This window comes from Falco punctatus (assembly GCF_963210335.1).
Source record: "Falco punctatus genome assembly, chromosome: 1".
NCBI lineage: Eukaryota > Metazoa > Chordata > Aves > Falconiformes > Falconidae > Falco > Falco punctatus.
Window position 1 is genome coordinate 93637156 of NC_137580.1, and position 22102 is coordinate 93659257.

The following is a 22102-nucleotide window of genomic DNA, read 5'->3' on the forward strand; positions in this document are numbered from 1 at the left end:
CAGTGGCTGTGACTCCAGCATCGGCACCGGTGGGCAGGGCAGGAGCTATGCAAAGGCTCAGACAGGCTGGACCCTCTGCCTGCTGGAACGATGGAGGGGTCAGGACTCAAATAAACCTTACAGGGGACATCTGAAGGGAAATACAAACTTAACACTGAGTCACGCAGTGTAACTTTGCCATTGCTAGGGCAGGAACAAGTCTCTTCAAGGGGTGGGGGCTGTGCAAGCGGGTCCGGCACAGCACAGCCAGCGCACCTCCAGGCTCTGCAGCATCCCATTTCCCTCGTGCATCCACACAGCGTTTGCAGTCCTGCTTTCCTTCCCCCCACCTCACAGAAGCTGTATATCCTACTGTCTTTGTGCCGTGGTTTGAAAGCAAACTATGTAGCACTGTCATTAGGAGTTGTGCCTCATGCAGAATCTTTTACCGGGGGCTTTAACTGCACATTTTAAATGTACTGTATGGGACTAATGATACCACAAGAAATTTCAGGTCAGAAGGAAACAATTGCATGATTGCCCTCTTAAAAGCAAGAGGCCTCTCAGACACAGGAGTAGCAACTATACCAAGAGGAAAAAAAATTCCCAGACAGTTAAGGTTTAGAAGAGCCCATCTTTAGGAAGAGAGAAGTGCTTTATTTGGGATCAGAAAGAATGACCCCAGGGATCCTTAGCAGAAGCTGTAAACTACATCAGAAAATGAAATAACTTTTACCCAAGCTTGGAGGAAAAAAAAACCAACAAAAAACCAAAACCTTCCTTTCAAGAATATTCTTTACAGCTTAGAAACTAGTCTTAGTAAAATGAATCAATTTCATAAGCATTCTAACATCTTTATTCCTCAAATGTTAAGTAGAACATTTAGAACTGGAGAAGATATTGCAGAAGACCTTTCTTACGTGTAAATTCATGTTCCTGCTTAAAGGTCAAAACCTTTCTGGGTGTTTTTCCCTTGATAAGCTCCTTCAGAGGTGTTTATTTACAAATTACCTGTTTCCGTATGTAAGCCTCATATAATAACTCCCATTGCTTTTGTTCTCAGCACAGGAGATGGATGCGTACAAGTGTAGCAAGGCCATTTGCTGTTACAATAGGATCTCAAAGCAAGCACTGCTGGAATAGGGAACGCAGCAGAAGTGGGCCCAGCCCTGATCTACACGGTGCTGCGCATGCCTCGCCTGGCACACAGAAGTGTGGTGCCTGGCCTGTCTCATTTTGGTGGCCAAAAGCCCCTCAGCCATCGGGGGACCTTCCTCTACCGGTCACAGATGCTCTGATGGGGCAGAGTGCTACTGTCTCAGTATAAACACAGCAGGACAAGAGTCACCTCCAAAGATTTAAACAGAAAAAACAACGATGCCTTTAACAAGCAAAGATCATTCTATTTCAAAACTCTCCAAGAATTAATTTTCTCAAGAAGAGTAGCTACACTGAAGAATCATAGAACAGATTTTTCCCCAAGCAAAGCAAAATGTCAACCCTTTTAAATTCCTGATGAACTCCAGGGATACTTCAGGAAGTGAACTAAATCAGAGGAGGAGTGAACAGTGAAGATGCTCTGGGACTCTCCCACCACAGTACCAGAAGCGATCAGGATGACATTGCACACACACACGGTGCTCCATATCCATGAGCTGTGCAGGGCAAAGCATCCAGCCAGTGCAAGGGTGACAGAAACCACGTTTTCCTTTTAGCTTATGCAGTTACATCTTTTCAGGTAAGCAGTGACCGAATAGCTAAAGCAGAGAGCAGTGAACAAAGAGGAGTCATGACACACCAGGTTTTAATACGACGCACCACATTATTTCTTCAGCACCGGGAGCAATAGGAAGTTGTCAATGTTCTGGCAAGGAATCAGAGTTAATGTATTCTCATAATGAATTTAATGGGATAATGAAATGCTGTTGTAATTGAAGGTATTAACAGCTTCTCCTGTTAAATACCAACTTACTTAGACCATGTGTTCCTTGAGAAAAGACATGAGCTAATCTTGGTAAACAGAGAGAAATAGTGGGATTTAATTCAGATTTAGGACTCTCAGTATCCAGACATTGGGTGGCGTTCAAGACTACTCCTTTGAGTGACTTCTTTTAAGTAACTGATTTAAATGCTTTCTTTGGTTGCATTGGATTTAGCTGAGATTATTCAACTTTGCATATGCAGATAGTATTTAGATTAGGTGAGATATGCAAAGAGGATTCTCCAGCCCTTGAATTCAGCTATTGTGCCCATTGTAAGCTCCTTTAATTGTCTAAAAAATGAAAGGGAGAACTCACCAGCAACTCAGAGAAAGGCTGTGCTTTGTCCTCAGCTGGCAGGAGGAGAGGGACCCTCTGGGCACACGTGCTCTTGTCTCACACATCTCAATTATCTCAGCAGAGGCAACGGCTGCAGCCACTGTTTGCCATTCGTGTTCTGTCTCGTATTCTCTCCTTCCCTTAATAATTAAATAGTCATGCTTACTAACTGTGATTATCGTACCTGCCTTCAGCCGTGATGGATAATGGACCAACTTGCTGGTTTTGTATTAGCAGAGATGCTGAGGAACATTTAGTCTTTGGACGTTCAGGTTTCCCTTGGCTAAATTGCAGCCAGTTTTTAAAGGCTATTGTTAACTGCTCCAGCTAGTAAATCAGCTTCACCAGGCACCCAATTTAAATGCCCCTATGCAAATGCATGTAGAGGGGGAAGTAAGTGTTAGAGAGGTACGCATGCCTGGAAGGCTATGGTGATCTTAGGGGCATCGCCCAGATGTGGTGGGGTGGCTCCTGTGACTGGAGCGTTGGAATAGAAGGATACAGCCTCTTTAGGAAGGACAGGCGAGGAGGGGTTCTCACCCAGTATGGGTCAGGGTCAAAGGGAGGGCAGGGACAGATGACATGGTAGTGGGGGTTTGCTACAGGCTACCTGACCAGGAAGACCAAGCGGATGAGGACCTCAGTAGGCAGGTAGGAACAGCTTCACATTCATAAGCCTTGGTCCTCATGGGGGACTTCAACACCCCGATACCTGTTGGAGGAACAACACAGCAGGGCATAAGCAATCCAGGAAGTTTCTGGAGTGCATTGATGATAACCTTCCTCTCCAAGTGACAGAGGAGCAAGGAAAGATGCTACACTGGGCCTTGTTCTCACCAGCAAAGAAGGGCTGGGGGGGAATTGTTGTAGTCAGAGTCCAACTCAGCCTCACACGGGACACCAACTGTTGCAGCACAAGCAAGCTAGCAGGCTGCAACAAGGCTTTTACCACCTGTCAGATTCTACTGTCCATGCTGTTTCTCCTTCCTCCAGAGGCCAGACCACACTCCCCCTCCATCCTCTCTCCCACCCTCCTCAGGGCTATTTAACCACTTAGCAGGAACAAGCTACAGCTGCACATCATCAATGTCAATCAACCCACTGCCTTTGAGGCAAGGCCACAGCTGCATGTTATCAATGCTAATCAACCCACTGCCTTCTTTCCTCTACAGGGGATGTGAAGCTCAAGAGCAGCCTTGGCTGCAGTGACCATGAAATTTTGGAGTTCAACATCACTAGGGCAGTGAGCAGGGCACACAGCAAGCTCACTACCCTGCGCTTCAGGACAGGAGACTTTGGCCCCTTCAGGGATCTGTTTGGTGGAGTACCATTGAATAAAGCCCTAGAGGAAAGAGGGGTCCATTAAAGCTGGTTGATATTCAAGGATCACCTCCTCCAAGCTCAGGAGCAATGTGTCCCGACAAAGAGGAGGTCGGGCTAAAACCCCAGGAGGCTGCACAGATGAATGAACAAGGAGCTCCTGGACAAACTCAAACACAAAAAGGAAGCCTACAGAGGATGGAAGCAAGGACAGGTAGCCTGGGAGGAATACAAAGATATTGCCAAGGATCAGATTAGGAAAGCTAAAGCCCTGATAGAATTAAATCTAGCCAGGAACATCAAGGGCAGCAAGAAAAGCTTCTATAGGTACGTCAGTGATAAAAGGAAGACCAGGGAAAACGTGGGCCTCCTCTGGAAGGAAATGCGAGACCTGGATACTGAGGAGATGGAGAAGGCTGAGATACTCAACTACTTTTTTGTATTTGTCTTCATGGGCAAGTGCTCCAACCACACCACCCAAGTTGCAGAAGGCAAAGGCAGGGACTGGGAGAGCGCAGAACCACCCACTGTAGGAGAAAATGAAGTTCAAAGCCATCTAAGGAACGTGAAGGTGCCCAAGTCCATGGGACTCCCTGAGATGCATCCACAGGTCCTGAGGGAACTGATGGACAAAGCAGCTAAGCCACTGTCCATCATATTTGAGAAGTCATGGCAGTCCTTTGAAGTACCCATTGAGTGGGAAAAGGGAAATGTAACCCCCATTTTTAAAAAGGGAAATAAGGAAGACCCAGGGAAGTACAGGCTGGTCAGTCTCACCTCTGTGCTTGTTAAGTGGAGCATCATCAAGCGGCTGGAGCAGCCATACTTCCAGGTCTTCCACTTGCCTGCAATGAGTAAGACAAGGTGACATTGGATTTCCATGGGGACAGATAGGAGTATTTAACATTATTTTGTTGGGAGTGTGAGTAGGAGCAGTTGGGTTTGTGTCTACAATGTCAGTTCCTATAGGGGATGATGTGGAGGCATGAAGAAGGCTGAGCCAGGGCAAGAGTTTCAGGCATGTTGAGCAGCCAGTTGGAGACCTTTTCAGAGGATTAAATTTCTCTATTTCACTGTTGAAAGATGACTTATTTCCTGAGATTATTTCCAGTTCAGTTGTGATAGTGTAGCCCAGGCTAAGAGGAGGCACCTGGCAAGTGAAAATAAAAAAAAGCAGGTTTTGTAAAAGAATATAGAAGCAAATACCAAGCACTGGGACTCTGTGAGTCCAGGTCTTACAAGGACATGCTGGTTCCTTACGGGGAGTTGCCAGCAGAGACATCACAGCAGGCTCCCATGACAGCATCTTCTCCATACCCCAACAGCCAGAGCCTGGGAGAGAGAGGACGACTCCACCTGTGGAGCATGGATATTGCTCTGATGGGCTCCCTGGGTCTCTTCCAGCTTAACCAGTCTCCTGGCAACCAGGACCTGCTAAAGGATCTCAAGGATAAACGAGCTGCCTGCACCTCATTTACAGCTCTGTAATTATTTGTTTGGGTGGCAGGTGCATGGGCTATTCACCAGAGCCTGAGATTGGTCTATTACTCTCTTCAGTTTAACACCATGTTCTCCTAAATTATGGTATTTGTATAGGTCTTTACTTAAAATAAATAAATAAATTTAAAAAAAGAAGGAAAAAAAAAAAAGAGTTTGAAGACCGGAGAGGTGCAGAAAAAAACCACGAAGTTGATTTAAGGGCCAGGAAGAACACCTTCCATGCAGAGATTTAAAGGCTTCAAGCTGGTTAGCTTTTAAAAAAGAAGACTGAGAGGTGACTTCGTCATTGCATCTAAATACCTTCAGTGGGAGAAAATATCGTGCAATAAAGACTCTGTGACTCTGCTGCGAAAGGCAGAACAAGAGCTGGAAGCTGAAGCCAGCAACATTCGAATTATAAATTAGACGCTCCTTGAGAAGGAAAGCATTTAACCACCACTGAAAGTGGCCTGAAGAGATCTTTCTGAAAGATGTGCTTCAGTCAAATCCAAGTCACTAAACGCACTGCATGATGAGCACGGTGAGATGTAATGGCCTGTGATTTACAGGAAATCAAGTGCCGTGATCTAATGCATCTCTCCGGCTTTACGCCCTATGAGTCTATTAAATAAAACCATCACACCAGCCGCACGTCAGCAACAAATTCCTTCTTCTTGACACACACCTAAAAGCAGGGAAGGTGGCTGGAGCTCTGCTGGAAGCATACGCTGCTCCTGGGAGAGACAGACGGGAACATTGAAACGTCCAGAAGGAGACACGGGGAGAAAAATGTCTTTTCTATGTCGTTTCAGCTTACTGCAGTTTGAGGCTGCTGAAAGCATGGCTGAGATCAAAGATCCTCGGGCAGGTCTGGGGGGGTTTCACAGCACCTGGTGCCATGGACCCTGGCCCAGGGCAGGGCATGGAGGAGCTGCGGGTGGGCAGCGACACAGCAATGCCACAGCCCCGCTCAGGAACTGCCCTGCAGGCAGAGATGAGGTGGAAGGACACCAGTAAGGCATCCAGTGATGCTCTGGGGGCTAACCCCAGTTTAGCGGTGCTGTCTCAGGGTACAGCCAAGCTCGCAGGCTGATGTGCACCCCACAGCTCCCAGGTGCCAGGATCGCTGCGTTTTAAAAAACACAGCCTGCAGCAGTGGCACAGTGTCTCCTGCTAACTCAGGAGCAGGTCCAGAGCTTGGCAATCACTGACCCCCACCTCCCCTCTCTTTTCCTGCACCCCAGGCTGAAGATGAGGAGCTAACCAAGCCAGCCACTTCCCCAGGCAGGTGGCAGAGGACGTCCCTGTTAACCCATCCTCTGAAACTCACTGGTACGCTTAGTATTCACAGCACAGCCCAATTATTTATAACAGATATTTTTCATTTTGAGTTTCAAGGTATAACAAGGTGGTTATAAAACTGATTTAGGGATAGAAAAGTTTGATTATAAAGGGAAATTATTCGAAGGTTTCAATGGAAGGAATAAGTTGCTATGAAATAATGGTCCTGTTACAGGGAAGATATGCACTAAATAAAAAGCCATTTAACTGTTCCCTTGCCCCGCACACGGCCGTCCTGCCAGCCCTCGCGCTGCTGCAGGAGGCCTGAGGTTTCCCAGAGGAAAGCTCCATGGTCCTGCTGTCCCCGAGCCCATTGCAGGGCAGGGAGGGCAGGAAGAGCCTTGGCTCGGCTCCCAGCAAAGGCAAACCTGCACAGCAGGATCTGGAGTGAGGGTTAGCCTGAAGGAGAGAATAATTGTATGAACTTTATGATACAACGCTTCGCCTCGGAAATGGGTATAAAAGTGATGGAGTGGCTCCTGGAAGCAGGCAGCAGAGCAGATAGAGAGCTCAGCCTCCCTACAGACAGGATGGGAAGGAAGGAGCTGGATTGCAAAGCCAGGAAAACCCTGATTTTTCACCGTGGCAGGACCTGTTTTTCCTCACACCCCAGTGCACAGCACCAGGTGCTCCTCCTGAAGGGTAGAGGAGGCAAAAAAGCCATCCCCATCGCTCCTCACACCAAGCGTCCCTCTGCTCATACACAGCTTGGAGCACTGGGATGGGTGGCTTGGTGCTGGGGCTGGCATGGTCTGTGTGCATGCTGTCCCCAGTCCACAATGAGATCCCCTCTGTCCCACGCCTGCTTCCCAGCCTGCATCCCCCATGCCTCATTCCAGCCACACCAGTGCTGCAGGATACTTTTTGCAAGTGACAGATCAGGCTTGGTTTACTCCATAAATCAAATTTTAAAGATTTGTCATTAAGGAAGTTTCCTTTTAACAAAAAATACTGTTTGTTTGTGCTGTGCAAGAAATCAACATACCATTTTGCAGTGGTTTTCATTACCACCTTCCCAACATGGTCAAAGTCCTGAGTAGAGGAGACCTCTGCCCTGCTGCCGGGAGAAGCCCTGCACTGCACAGAGCTCTCACCCATAGCTCGTCCACTCTGCAGGGAAATGTGTAGGTTGTATCCCTGTCTCTTCCCAGCCTGTGGCCACTCAAACCCAGTGTGAATGCATCCAAAAGCCCAAAGAGGCTCGCCAGGGAGGATGGGAGTGCAGCATGACTCAGGATCACGCATCCCCAGGGACACGCAGCCTTTCCTTAGCTGCGGGCATCTACCAGGGAGAAAAGCAGCTTGGTTCAGCTCAGCTCCTGCAAACTCTGAATTCATTCAGCAGCTGCTCCTCCAGCCCCTTTCTCTGTGCAGAGCTTCAGATCTGTCCCTTGGACAGGGCATTATTTCAGCAGTCTGCTCTCTCCAGCCACCGTCACCACCCTCATACAGGCTGGGATGGGACCGAGCAGCAAAACGAGACAGGATGGGCGTCCACAGTGGTGCAGGAGGAGCAGGTGAGCAGGGCTGGGGGGGTTTAGGCCACCTATGGGCACCTGCTCCATCAAAACACCCTGGGAGTGGGCTCCAGAGCAGGAGTGGTTGCAGGGTGGGAAACACCACCAGCAGGAGCAGCTCTGCAGCTCTTTGGGATGCAGATAACCACAGCCAGTGACTCCCTGCTGGGAAAGGAGACAGAGGCTTCATCAAAGAATACAAGTCAGCAGTACTGTTATTAGACAGAGATGATAAAATTGCTAATAATGAGGCAGCGAAGACAGGAGCAGAAATATTTATGTGCTGTGTGGGAAGGAGCCTAAGGATGTGCTGGCGTACCACAAGAGCAGTGGAGTGTTTCCCCTCGCTGCTGCGGAGGGTTAAACACAGTCTCTCACTGAGAAGCACTCCTAAACTAATCACAGCAGACAAGGTACCCACCAGCGTCTCGTGAGCTAACAAGGAGATATCTGGCCTTTATTAATTTTGACTACATCAGAGACAACAGGGATCTGAAGGAGATGGCAAGAACACTGACGTTTTACTTTGCTGAGCCCCATGAAGGAAAGCAGGTCTGTAATCCAAAATCAGTTGCAGAAAATAATAGGAAATCCAACACAAGGTTTCATCTGATAAAGAATTAAATTCTAGAATTGACACCGATCAATGCAATTGCACACAGGTAACTTGTTCATGGCGGGCTGCGTGGAAGAAGACCTGAGCCATACCACCACTTTGCAGATAAAATAAATGAAAAGAACCAGAAACCAGGTCTCTTTGCTTTTAGGCAAACGGCGAGGGGAGCCTTGGCTCAGACACCCGCTGGCAAACAGCGTGGGTGCATGGCTGCAGCCAGAGCAGCTCCTCAACCAGCCCGTGCCGGATTCATCCAAGGGAGAGCACTGGCTGGGATCTAGACAAACAAACATTAAAGCTGGCTCTTCATACGGGACAAAAATTAAGGATATGATAAATTCATTTTCAAAAACAATCAGATCTCCAATTCCCACAATTAGACATGATTGAAGAGACGATGAGGACTCAGGTTAACGTGACAGATCAGCCATTTTGTGGAAATGAACACATTTATTTTAGCTGTGCTGTACAGGCAAAATTCACCTTAAATTACATAACACGGCAATTTGTCTTCATCACCCATTACCTGGGAGTTCACAAGTGAAAATCTGTCGTCGGGGATGCAGCCTACACTTGTCTAAAAGTTCAGGACACCCAACTGGTTTTGTGCTGCAGGCATAAATGTGCTCTGCAGGGACGTTCAGGAAAGTGGCACACATGCTGCTCTGTGCAAAGCACCCAGTGAGGGTAGGCAGGCTGCCCTGCTCGCCTCCTGCCCCCCATTACCCTGCTGTACCATCTCCCATGCCCACTTGATCCACATCCACATGGGCCCCTCCGGGCAGACATCCTTGCCATGGTGTAAGCATCAGCCTTGCAAACACCTACAGCTCTGACGGAGTCAGTCAGACCCCCGTCCCTGTGGGTGACAAGCTCAGATAAGGAGCCATCCTTGGCGCGTACCAGATGGTCGTGACATCCAGCACTTTTCCAAGTAGTCGTATTCAGAAAATTGGGAAGGTTTCCTTCCACAGCATGAGTCCCATCTGGCGGCATTTGGACTCCCCTTTTTTCCTCCCAGTGACCAAATTCTCCAATTATGGAGATCTTTTTGCTCAGCAAATTGTGACTGTTTTGTCGAGAGTTACAGCTGGGCCTTCCCATACATCATTTCTGACTCCCTTTCTCCCTGTGTTTCCTCCTCCTCAGACCTCAGTCGCAGCCTCGTCTTTCATCAGAGGCTCAATAAGCCCCCAAAATTGCCAGATTGCCTCTTCTCTCTGGATCAATCACAAGTAATCCTATGATTTTTGTCTTCTTTGTGTGCCCTCTGCTTAAAAGCACATTGCTCATGGGTTTTATTTTCTACATGGACTGCAGCACTCCCCAATTTTCTGTACTACAGCTGGGCGCACTTAGACTCTTCTGCTTGACTTGCCCGAAAAATGTGAAACTCTTCAGGAGCTTCAGAGTAAGCAATTGTCAAGAAAAGCTGCCTTCAAACTTTCCTTTTTTTTCCCTTGTAGCTGTTTTGTGAAGCAAAAATGAGCAGTGAAACAGTGCCTAAGCATCCTCCATTTGTTTTGAATTTGTTTATACAGCTTCAGCTCTTGTGTGGCTCTTAATTGCAGGTAATTTTGGGGTTTGCTCCTGATACAACAGGAGATGGAAGACGGTGAATGCAAGAGAATTGTAAGTTCAAAAAAGGTCTGAGCCTGAAGTCCAGCACAGTTTAAACACTAACTGGTGTTTGGATAAACCTTCTTATAAACTGAGGAGCAGAGAGGTGGTCAAAGAAATCCTCCTAATCAGAGATTTGTTCATAGTCTGTTAGGTGAGCATCCTTCAAGCTGATACCCTTTGGAGGGGAGATGGATAGACGGGCCTATTTCATCTTCATCCTGGGTTTCTGTGTTCTGTTTCAGCTGCTAACAGAGGTTTATAAGTCTCCTTCAGATACATGCACTCCCAGGCAGGGTCCTTCAGCTTTACATCTATTTTTACTGAACAAGTTGGAGCACGAACAGTACTGAAGCAAGTCCAAGGTGCTCCATGACTTCCACATCATGGACTATGGTTATTTTGTTTGAGTCAAAGGGATGGAGGATGGTACCCTCACTCTCTACGTGCTAGAATTGGCCCCAGGGCTGAGTTCGTTGTAGGGATCAGGAAGGAGGTTGGTGGTTTCTCCCTGCTGTGAGAGCTGCCTGACCATCCTGCTGCAGCAACTATTCACAGGCTGTATCCCTGTCCCAGGCAGCATCTCCCCTTGTGCATGCAATTTGCACACACAATCTTGCTCCCACATTTTATTTCAGATGTGAGATAATTAGTGAAGTCATCCTCAGAGTGTTCCACGGTCTAAACTTTCATTGCAAATACAAGTTTACAGCATTGATGCTTGCTGGAGGAACTTGCAAATGTGAAGCAAATGCAGCAACCTCTTTCCTGCACCTGAAGCAGCCTGAAGTAATTGCTTCAAAAGACTGTCTATTAATTGGAAGGGGTATTAATTTTGAAAGCAAATAACATTAATCATTTCCCAGCTGATTTATCGATCACAAACATTCAGAGAGCGTGCTTATCTCAGAACCTACAGTAATAAACACAGATTGCAAAAACCTGAAGTACTTCCTTGTTGCCTTGTGCTCCCAAAAGAAAATTCTCTAATGCATCCTGAAAAGTATAAAAAAAATATATCTTTTTTGTAGGTTGCTTTCCTGTTTCTTTTAATATATTGCAGTAAATATTTCCCAAGTCTCTGCCTTCCACAGCCCTTATTCCCAGAGTCTATTAATGATGTTTTCCTTGCTCTTTTGGAGACTTCTGAGAGTTTTCCTGCTTGCATAACTTTTAATTGCATTATCTTCATTTGCTCACATCATACAGGTGTTTTCACCATTCATTGCTAAGAGAGATTATTCTGATTGGATAAGCTGACATTTTACCTCAGCTTTTAAAACTCAGCTTCACTACGGCCCTACTAGAGAACTAATAAAATTTATTCCAAAGTTCACAATGCCCAACTTCCCATGGCCAGGGAATTAGGGACATCCTGATGTGTTTGAAACGAAATACAGACACCTATTGGAGCAGAATGCTTTCAGGTGCCTGCAATAAATACTCTTTTATCATGCTGGTTGCAAAACCATACCTGTTAGAAAAGCAAAATCAAAGAGTAAAAAGAAAGAAAGTGGCTCATTGCCTGCATCAGATTAACCAGTGACCTACTTGAGGAAAGTCAGGCCAAATGGGATGCACTGATTTGCTAAAATGCATTGATGGAACTTTTACAAAATCAGCCTGGTTCCCTCTGGTTTACATTACAAGATCTGAGCTTGGCTCCTTTCCTCTCCAGGCTGCATTTGTTTACTGAGTATTTGGGGGGTACCAGCCCTTCTGCTTTATCTTCAAATAGAAAAGCCCAATCTTTGATTTCTAACAACTGAGGCTCATTACTACATGCCTGGTGCCCAGTGACCAAGCACCGTCACAAAGCCTTGAGCCACTTAAGATGGGTTGTTTTGAAGTACCTTTTCCTACCATACCTCTGAAGTCCAAACACCGCTTTGCCTTGGCACCCTGCTTCTTCCAGCTCTCCCACCAGCCTGGACTGAGCCAAAACTGCATCACATTATTTGGGCTCCTAGGGACGCTCAGCCCTACCTAAATTCCTACCCTAGATTCCCAATGGTGAGATAACCCAGCACCCCCAGGTGCATGCTGCGCTGGGGCTTTGCCAGGAACCACAGCCCTTGGACTGGTCCACACTGGTTGTGTCCTCCCCAGCCTTGGACCAAAGAATCACTCTTCTCCAGCCATTCTTGACTATTACCCACCGATAACTGTTTTCCACCTCCTCCCATAGCAGCCCTACCACATTTACGCTCTCTGAGAGATATTTCAGTCCCCTGCTGAGTCCTTTCAGCTGATGTGTTTGTCACACACCAAGTCCTTCCCTGTTACGTGCCTTGTGCTTCCGAGGTGTTTCTCCCCTATTTCTCAAGGGAAAGAGAAGGAGGGTGTTTGGGACCATCTAGGTGCAATCTGTCTGGTTGCCCTCCTTAAGGACAAGCTCACAGGGTCATGCTGGGCAAAAAAAAATTGGGGGAGAGGATTGTCCTTCCAGAGGTATCTCAGTCTCTCAGCACTTCCAGCTTTGTTTGGGGCAGCCGCAGAAATCTACATTTTAGCTCGGGATCTCCTTGGCCTTCATGGACCAGCCTGAGTGTGGCTACATGTCCATGGCCACCATGTCCCTTTGTCTCAGGGTCTCCTGGTCCCCCTCCTCTGGCACACGCACAAGGACTGAGGGCTGCTGTAGCACCCAAATTCAGCAGCTGCTCAGCTGAGGTTTTGTGCGTCGGCCACATCCACGGGTCCATCTCCCAAACGCTGAGATTGGGGCTCCTTGGCTGCCTCTTAATAACCTGTCTGAGACGATTCCTGCTGCCTGGCAGGCATTTCCACGGCACCCAGCCCCCTGCCAGTGAAACTCTGGAATAATCACAGTACTGAGGCTGCTGCTCATCCTGCCTGCCCAGTGAAACCCAGACTGCACCCATTCCCATGCAGAGTCCAGCTGGCTGGTCCTTGCCTCTGGAAAAGGCTCCCTCTTTATGGCCTGCTGCTCTTTATCTCGCTGACTGCACAGCTCTCAAAGCCAAGGACATCTCACGCTTTGCTGGGAAGGTTTTGTGAGCTTTTCTATCACATGTTTTATCCGAGCTAAGACGTGGTATGTTTGCTGCAGTCCCTCTGCCTCCTGACTCTGTAATGGTGTCAGGGAAGGAGCCGAGACACGGGCTGATTCAGCCAGAGAGTGGAGGGCTACACTTGGATGCGAGAAGGAGAACGGTCCCCAGAAGAGGCAGGAGAGGTGCCACTGGCTGGCAGGATCAGGGCAAGAAGAAACAAGGGGATTCTCCAGGGAAAACACATTGTTTGTGAACAACGGGCCAAGGGAATAGAGACTTTTTTAGAAATACAATGTATGAATCACTGTCAGATCTGCTGCAGTGATTATCCAGCACAGTCATCGAGTCATACGTTGCCCTTTATTGTCTTCATACGGGTGGGGGGATCTGCTAGCAAATAATTGGATTTACACATATGTGTGCAGGTTCACAAGCATGTGTCGACATGAAGGGGCAGGGGCAACTCTGGAAGAGCAGAAATGCTTTGCCTGTGCTCTCTGTGCACTCTGTGATCCTGTCAGAACCGGTAATAAAGGAACTGGCTGCATCTGGCAGGCTTTGTTCCATGTGCAGCCGTCTGCTTCCTGCCTTGGGTTTCATTATGATAATGGGATATTGATATGATAATAATGCCTAGCTCCGTTATGGAGCCATATGTCTGCCTGGTGTTTTGCAGACACCAAAGGGGACAGTCCCTGTGCTGGGCAGTGCAGCATCGAAAAAAGACAAGAGACATAAGTCTGCGGTCCCTCTGGATGCAGCAGGGTAGCCAGCGCCTGAAAGCCACGCAGGGGCAGGCACAGAGTCCGTCCCTTTGAGAAAGGCACATGTAGCCCACAGGTGGGGCCAGAAGGACCTGGATGGAGCCATCCAAGGACACCCCGATTATGCCATGGTGTACAGGTGCTGCGCAGCAAGCACCTCCATTGCAGGAACAAGCGTGACAGGCACTGGGAAGCACAGAAAGAGCAAAGAGCCCTGGCCAAAATGACAAGGGAATGGGGCCATGTGCAGTCACGGAAGGGCTGCTTCCCACGTCGCCAGGCACTTTGGGAAGCAGCAAAACCACACAGTAACTTAAGCTGCTGTAAAGGTCTGTGGGATCACCCCAACAATTTATCACACAGCTTAGATGCATGAAGCAAAGCCAAGGTTCTCATCAGGGAAGGCTAAAAAGAGACAGTATCCACTGCAATCACCCATCAGAAAGAAAACACAGGCTCAGCTCCTTCCTGCTACTCTAATCCCTCAGGAGGCAGCAATAAATCCCAGGATTTGGCTTGTCATGTAAGTTTGCAGCAAAAAAAGTTTTGGGTTTGTTTTTTTTTTTCTTTAGTAAACAGAGATGCCAGAGGTTTTGGATAAACAGCCTTGCCAGGCTCGCAGATGAAGGATGCCCATTGTGTCCCATTTGGAGAGTAACCTGGACCATTAAAAACTCATACATGAGAAGGCAGGGGCTTGTTGGAGGCACTGCAGGTGCTGGGTGAGCTGCACATCTGTCCCCTGCAACTGGGCACTGCAGAGGTGGGACATATTCATGCTGCCCCCCGCCCTCATCTCTATCTGCTGGTGTAGCTGGGGTCCAGAGGGACACTAGGTTTGGGTCCCAGTGGCTCTGGCGAGGTCAGATGAAGTCTCCCAAGCTAGCTGACTCCATCAAAGCAAGCAGGCTGGCTGCAGTGTGCAGCGAGGAGCTCCTGGGCAGAGCCTGGCAGCTGGCCCGTGGGATGGTAGATCTGCCTGGGGACACCCTGCACCAGAGGCTAGGGAATCCACAAGGCAGATGCTTTTCCTGAGTCACCTGAAAATCCACATAGCAGCTGTTGCTGAAAAGCAGGAGGAATCAGACAGGGGCACACGGAGACAACTGACCCGCAAAATTTCCCCCCAGTAGAAGTGACTTTGTCCCCATGGTTTTTTTGCAATGTGTCAGGAAGGATTTTCTTGCCCTGTGTTTCAAGGTCATTCCAACATCACTGAGGAAAAACCAACACAAACTCACAAAATGCAGCACCCCTGAGCCAACACACTGCCTTGCTGCACGTGAGCTGCAAAAGGAGGTACAGGCACCGAGGGTGACCCAGCACCATGCACGCTGCAACCATGGAAGGGCTTGAGCAAAAGTCTTTAAAGCAGCAGAGAAAACAGATACTCTGTCCTGCCAACCCCAAAACATCAGCATCGTTGCAGACTTCACTGAAGGCGAGAGCACAGCCACCTCCGTAGGTCTGCTGTTAGTTACTTCTAAACTGAACCTGTCCCACCGGCCCCTCGTTTCAGCCCATGCTCTCTGCCTAGGGGTATATGTATTTTTTAAATCAACACAATCGTGTTTTAAACAGCCGAGGAGACAAAATTAGGAATAATTTATCTGCTGTCTTTCCATCTCTTTGAACAACAGTAATGTCAGATGCCCCCAGTATGAACCTGAAATCTAACACAGCGGTAGATCATATAAGGAAAACACTATTTAGTGTCTCAGCCAACATCTAAAGGAATTTCCCATAAATCATAAAATCTGGGAAAAAAATATGAAGCCACAAAAAAAAAAAAAAAAGAGCGAGGTGTCAAAACCAGACATGGCTGTGGCTAAAGGGTGTTTCATAAGGCAGAAACACCAGGAAAAGGAAGATCTTACTCCCCGTGCAGTCCTAATTCCAGCATCCTCCAACTCTGGAGTGCTGGAGTCCTCAGCTGAGGCAACCAGTGCTTTGTATGGAGTGCACCTCCACAGAGTAACAAATCTCCACGTGCTGAAGCAGGTGGGGTTAGCAATTGGCTTTGCACCGCTCTCCTCTGGAAGCCGAGTGGTCTGACTTACAAGACCCAAGAGAGGTACGTGATTTATGTCAAACCCATTTATAGCTCACATAAAGCTTTAAGATGGAATTGGGTTTAGTATTTTGTTTTTATTTCATTTTATCATGTCTGTGCACTGTAAATGTAAATGTGTGTCCTGAGCTCAGTGGGTGTAAATCAGGATAGCCCCTTGGAAGCTAGTGATGCCACACTGACTTACACCCATTAATGATTTAGCCAGTTCTCTCTTAATATATGTCCTGTTACTCATGTTTTTATTTGTGGTTATATTAACCGGGTTTGCAAGGTTGCAAACAAAGAAATGCTATCCGAGGGACAGCAAAATGCTGTTCTTGGCAAGATTATTTCCAGCCCTCAGAACCACCTTGCTGGATGTGAGCAAGCACTGCGTGGGAAGAAGGAAGATTGGAGTTGGCAGAGAGGAGGGAAATAAGAGGGGACATAACACCGGGGAAATAGAGGATGGGGGGATGGTTGGGCATGGATGGAGGGAGGTAGCAGAGCCCAAGGCAAGGGGATGAAGGAGAAGCTAGGCAGAGCTCAGGTCCACCATGCTTTGCCTCCTCTCCTCGGAGCTGTCGCATTGCACAGAGGGTCCAAAAGGCACTGGGCAATGGGGTCAGGCTGAAGGTGACACAGGCACCAACCGAGCAAGGAGTGAGGGGGGTGCAGGAAGGGATTTGAGTGCATCAGCCTGAAAAACAAATCAGAAACATCAATAGGTGCTTTAAAAATGTTGTTCTAGCCCTCAGAACAATCATGCCTTGTATTCCCTGGACCACAGGCACCCCATTTCCAGTCCTCTTCGCTGAGGTGGAGCATTCAGCCAGGAGAGGTCCCTGCCAGGCTCCAGGCTCTCTGGGGGCAGCAAGGGCAGCTTTTTCCTGAGGAAGCTCTTCCAAAAATCAGCCACTGAATTAAAAGCTCCTTTGTTTTGCTCAGTTCTCTGGTGCGGCGATACCAAGACTTGTGCAGCACCTGTGTCGCCCCGGGAAGGGGTTACCCACTGCGCTGCATAACCAGCCCCTGGATGCACAGAGGCATCCCAAGGGCCCTGAAGGGCTGTGACCATAGACGTGACCTGAGGTGTTACCTACCCAGCAGGGTCCCAGAGCAAAGAGGAAAGGGAGACCTGGAGGGGTAGGACAGTGGGGCAACACTAACAGCAGTGACAGCCCGTGTGTCTTGGGCAAGGTCCCTGGGGTGACTGCTGAGGCCCTGCAAAGAGACCCAGAGGCTGAAAAGTCTCCTAGTGAGATGCATTCACCTTCCAGAGGTGGGACAGGGTGCAGGTGCCTCAGACCCACATTTGCCTACAGGACAGTCTTTTTTGACCAAGCTCCCAAATGGATGCAGACATTTCTGCTGTGCTAAACCCTCCGGCCAGCTGGCTTCTGGGAGCCGTAGGACCATACAGCCCATCTCATCCTCTGGGAAAATCTTGCCAGTAAATATCTCCCCTTCCCTTGCTCAGGGCAAAGTGTGGACCTTGAATAGGCTGCCATCTCAGGGAGGGGGGTGGTGGTGGAAGAGTCAAAGGGAAGCAAAAGGTCTCAGATGAGCAGCAGACCCACCAGAATCCCCACAGATGGGTTTTTTCGGAGAAGCCTGCACTGCTGATAAATTCTGCAGCCAGCAGCAGAACACTACTGTAATATCAAAACTGGCAAGGTGAGCTGGTTGCGCAGCACCGCAGGCACCAGAACGGCGGTTTCTCTCCTTGACTTTGGCACTGCAGCATGTTAAGCTGCCTGGTTGAATAGGAGTTGCTATCTTTCAAGTCAGAGCTACAACAGAGGCCCTGATCCCTTGTGGACATTAAAATAATCAGGATAGGTCGGTTTTTTTGCAAGAGCAAAACTGCTGTTTCTGGTTACTGGCCATATTCTATGCCCATTATTAAATGCTGTCTGTCTAAATTCCCTCTGCCTTTTCAGCTGGATGTAGTGTTCTCCATCTCCCCTTCCAGATGAGCAGGTGCAGAACAGCTCTGTGTCTTGCCTGGGAACACTTAGACACCTGACGAATGGTAAGGTGATGTGCATTGCTGTTGTACAAAACCGTATATGCATTTGGCAAATGTGAAAATAAATATTGCTCGTAGGATGCTGTAAAATCAATGGCACAATTTCTACTACAAGGATCTCAGTAGGGAAAGCCTGTCTGAGATCACTTGTGCATTCGTTTCTGTAAGCGGCTACACAGCACGTGCACATTCCCACAATCCATCAATATCCCATTGCAGAAAAGGAGCGGGATCTGGCAAGAAACAAGAGCCAAGCTGGGTAAAGTAGAAATGGATCTGGAATCCACCATATGAGTTCAAACAAAACTCCTGTCTTGCACAGGAGAGCACCTGAAGCCATACAGCCCGTGGTGATGTACCTTCCGTCTCAGCCAGCTCTAGCCATAATCTTCCCTGGCTGGGGACCGTGGAGCCTTTTGCTGAGCTGGGCTTTGCAGAGAAGAACCATGCACACAAACCTTACCTCAACACTGTGCAAATAAAGCCCAAACACGGGTTGCACTCCTGCCTGTCACTTCCTATATGTATTTTCTAGGATTCTTCTCATTTGATAACCATCCCCAAACATTTTTTCCTTTTTCCACACAACATTTATATTCTAATTTCTAAATACTGTTCTTCCTAAATGACAAGAGTTCTTCTGAGATTTCGTTTCTTTGGGGGTAACCCTCTGGACACCAAAACTCTTCTGACATCGGCTAAAACTTCCATTCACATGTTTACATCTGTTTTTCCTTCTACTCAGTTTTGCTTATACTTTTTCTTGTCTGCAGAGACTTTCTGTTGCTTACTTAGCCCCGTGTGCTAATAAGTATTTCAGCCTGAGCCATCCCCTTCTGGCTCATGCTGAACAGAATGAGTTGATGGCCACCAGGGAACAGTGAGAATCTGAACTGGTGATGAAAACACAACGTCCTTATTCTCAAAAGCTCATCCGCAATAGAGTCGCATCAAGCAAGCTGAGGTCTGTCTCATCTCTCTGGACTCTGGCTGACCACACCAAGGGAAGGATTGCTGCAGCCCTTGCCTGGCTGGGCACCCCGCTCCTTTCCATCCACTCCATTGCCTCCTCTCCAGTCATTATTCCCCTGAGGGAACCAGCAGGAGCTCTGCTTTCACTGCCCCTGTTCACAGCCCTGGTGTCTGACATGCACCCTCCTTCATCAGCAACTCGCAGCCCTGCCAGGACCATGGGACACCATCTCCAGGCACTCGGGAAGTGATGGTTCACCCCTGGATACGCAGGAGCTCTTCAAAGCTACAATCCCTATGGAAACACAAGGTTTCTCTCCCTACCTCTTAAGGATGGCTGATGGGTTTCTGGTTTCCTTCCATGATCTGTGACAAGGCAAAATTAGCCATGTGGATGTGGCATGGGTCTCTGTATCCATCAGCATAGGAAAAGAAACGCAGGCAATAACTGCTCAGCCTATGGAAAGCACAAGCAGAGTGACTGCGTGTTGCTGCCATAGCACAGCGCAACAACAGAGCAGCAGAAATGCCAGTGCTGGAGACCTGAAAGGCAGGACTCAGCATCAAACCTCCCGTCAGGTTTCTCCCACTGGGAAGGTTTGCGGGTGTCCACAGGGAATCCTCACACACAAGCAATTTTTTCATATTACTAAAAAAAAAACACCAATCATGACAAAGCGTCAGAAGCAGTAATGTGTAAATTCCAGGTAGATATAAAACCTCCTGTAAAAGGTGGAGAATTACTGCCTGCATTGCTGCATTTTTCCTGGGATGACATAGTAAGTAACTGAAGATGGCATGCACATCCCTCACTTCATAACCAGGTGGTGTTCACTGCTGCCGAGCGTGGCACGCTGCCTGGGGCACCGGGCAAGTACTCGGGGCATGGTGTTGGCAAAACACCGTCTTCAGTTTGGGTCCCTCAGTAGAAGGAATGGAGAGTTCTTCCTTGCCTCAACGTTTCCTCGCCCCGCTTGCTTCTCCCTCCTAGACCAATATGTTAGCCCAAGGTTCAGACACTTTAAGTGTGTCCTTTACAGTAATCATGGATGAGATGCCCAGTGCCAACCAGTCACACCCTCTTGAAATACACTGGGCTATCCCAGTGACCTTTACAGAACTGGGGACTGTGACTGTGCCTAATTGCACCTGAGGGCCACGAGGCTTCCACATGTAGAAACAGCAAAAGCACACACTCTGGACAACACGGATTAGCACTCCTGACACAGCCTGGAGAGGAGAGGTGCCCAAGGACAGCACAGAGATCCACAAAAGCCCACACTTGCTGCCAGCACCCTGGCACCTCCACGGTCCCTTTGCTTTAGGTCCAAGTCCTCCTCCTGCACAGCCCTTGGGACAGCTCATGTATCCTTGATATTTTGGACTTCATTAGAGCAAGGCATCACCTGAAGATGAGGCAATGCACACACCACACTCTGCTGCCCACACCTGCCCTCAGGTCAGGCCAGCACAAATCCCATGCCAGAGGAGGGCTCCAAGACTCCTGCTCTGGAAATGCCGGCAATGCTCCTTTCCAGAGATGTCTACGGATGCAAAGCCTTGAGACCCTGAGCTTCCTGGGTCTCTCCTCCAGGCTCAATATCCTTGCATGGTGGAAGAATTCATCCTTCAAGGAGCAGCAGGGATCTTCTCCACCAGTGCAAGGGACTGGGCAGCAGCACTGGTATGAAGAGCCCTCTTGGTCTCAGCTGCTCAGCTTTTTGCAGGAGGCACCAGGCCAGCTCAGATTTCAGGGTGACATTTTTTTCTCATTAGCTGAGGTCTTGGCTGCACTTTAATTGTTAATGAGAGTTCAAAAGCTGGAGCTTGCTATACGTAAATGGAGGGAACGCATGCCAAATGCCTCATAGCCCCCAGCTTGTGTCCAGCCATCCCTGTAGGAAACCTGGGACACAGGAACACTTCAGACTCCTCTACTGCAGGGGAATAAAGGAGTTGGGACTGATGCTTAGAGGAAAAGCCATGCAGCCAGCAAGCACAGTGCCTGTCCCCAGGAGGCAGAGCAGGACAGAGGCTGCATGAGATCCCCTGGCCTGAGGGCACAAGGAATGTAAGCTCAACCTCCCTCCCAGGGAACAGAAAGTGGCATGGACCTGCTCCAGCTGTCCCTTGGCAGCTGTCCCAGCTGTGGTCAAAGCCTTGAGACATCAGGTGGAAGCTGAGGCTTTGTGACAATGACTGTTGACAGGGAAGGTGCAGAGCAACCTTCAAACCTGCTGGGTCTGAACTAGGAGACTTTCTCTTGGACCCACTTCTGATCTCATGTTAGGGAAGAACGGAAGATCTGAAACACCGATGCTGGGATCAGCACATCACCAGTCAAACCAGTCTGATCACCAGTACTCACCAGGGTCCTCTAAAGAGACCAGAGCAGCCATGTCCCAGAGTATGGAAAGGAGCAGTGTCAGAACAGCAGAGTATCTGTCCATGCCCAACCCACTTATGCTCTACCACCATTACCCTGGGTTTCTGCTGTGTACCTGCCCCCACCATAAATGGCTAGTAAAAGTGGCTAATATTTATAACTCCGAAATAGAGACCAGAATGCACTCTTGCTTTCCCACGGAGAAAGTCTGACAAACAGACAAGGGGACTTTGACCAGAGGTTTGGGTATATTTTAAGTCTGTATGCTCTCCATGAGCATGCAGAACCTGAGCCTCATACAAGTTGCAGGCAAAAAAGTGACAGCAAAGGAAGGGAGAACAAAGCAAAGACATCTTTCTGCAAAGCTATACATCCACGGAGTATTCTGAATACTCTTCATGGCTCTGGTCAGATCACCTCCAAAGCAGAAGTAGAAAAGGTAGAGAAAAAGACACCTGTGCAGACTACAAAATGGAGCAGACTCTGCTCGGAGCAGGTTAAACAGAGCAGGACCTGTCAGCTTGGAGAGGGTGGCTGAGGCAGATGTGATAGCAGCCTGTAAAACTGGGAGTGACAAGTAGGGAATGGTTTCTCAGTGTGTTTTACAACAAGTAGCAGGGTCTGTCACGGAATGACAAGGCAGCAGACTTCAGGAGAAAAAAAAACAGATTTAGGTACAACTCGTCAT

At 48.4% G+C, this 22102-nt stretch overlaps 1 protein-coding gene across 1 annotated transcript in view; it reads left to right on the forward strand.

Annotated features, from left to right (window-relative positions):
- Window positions 1-22102, forward strand: part of LOC308062990 (uncharacterized protein) — a gene marked incomplete at its 5' end in the record, with an annotated part of 59490 nt that overhangs the window by 14687 nt on the left and 22701 nt on the right. Inside the window, one exon of the mRNA XM_080385348.1 lies at window positions 1-22102. This exon is cut by the window's left edge and continues 12392 nt beyond it; it is cut by the window's right edge and continues 22701 nt beyond it.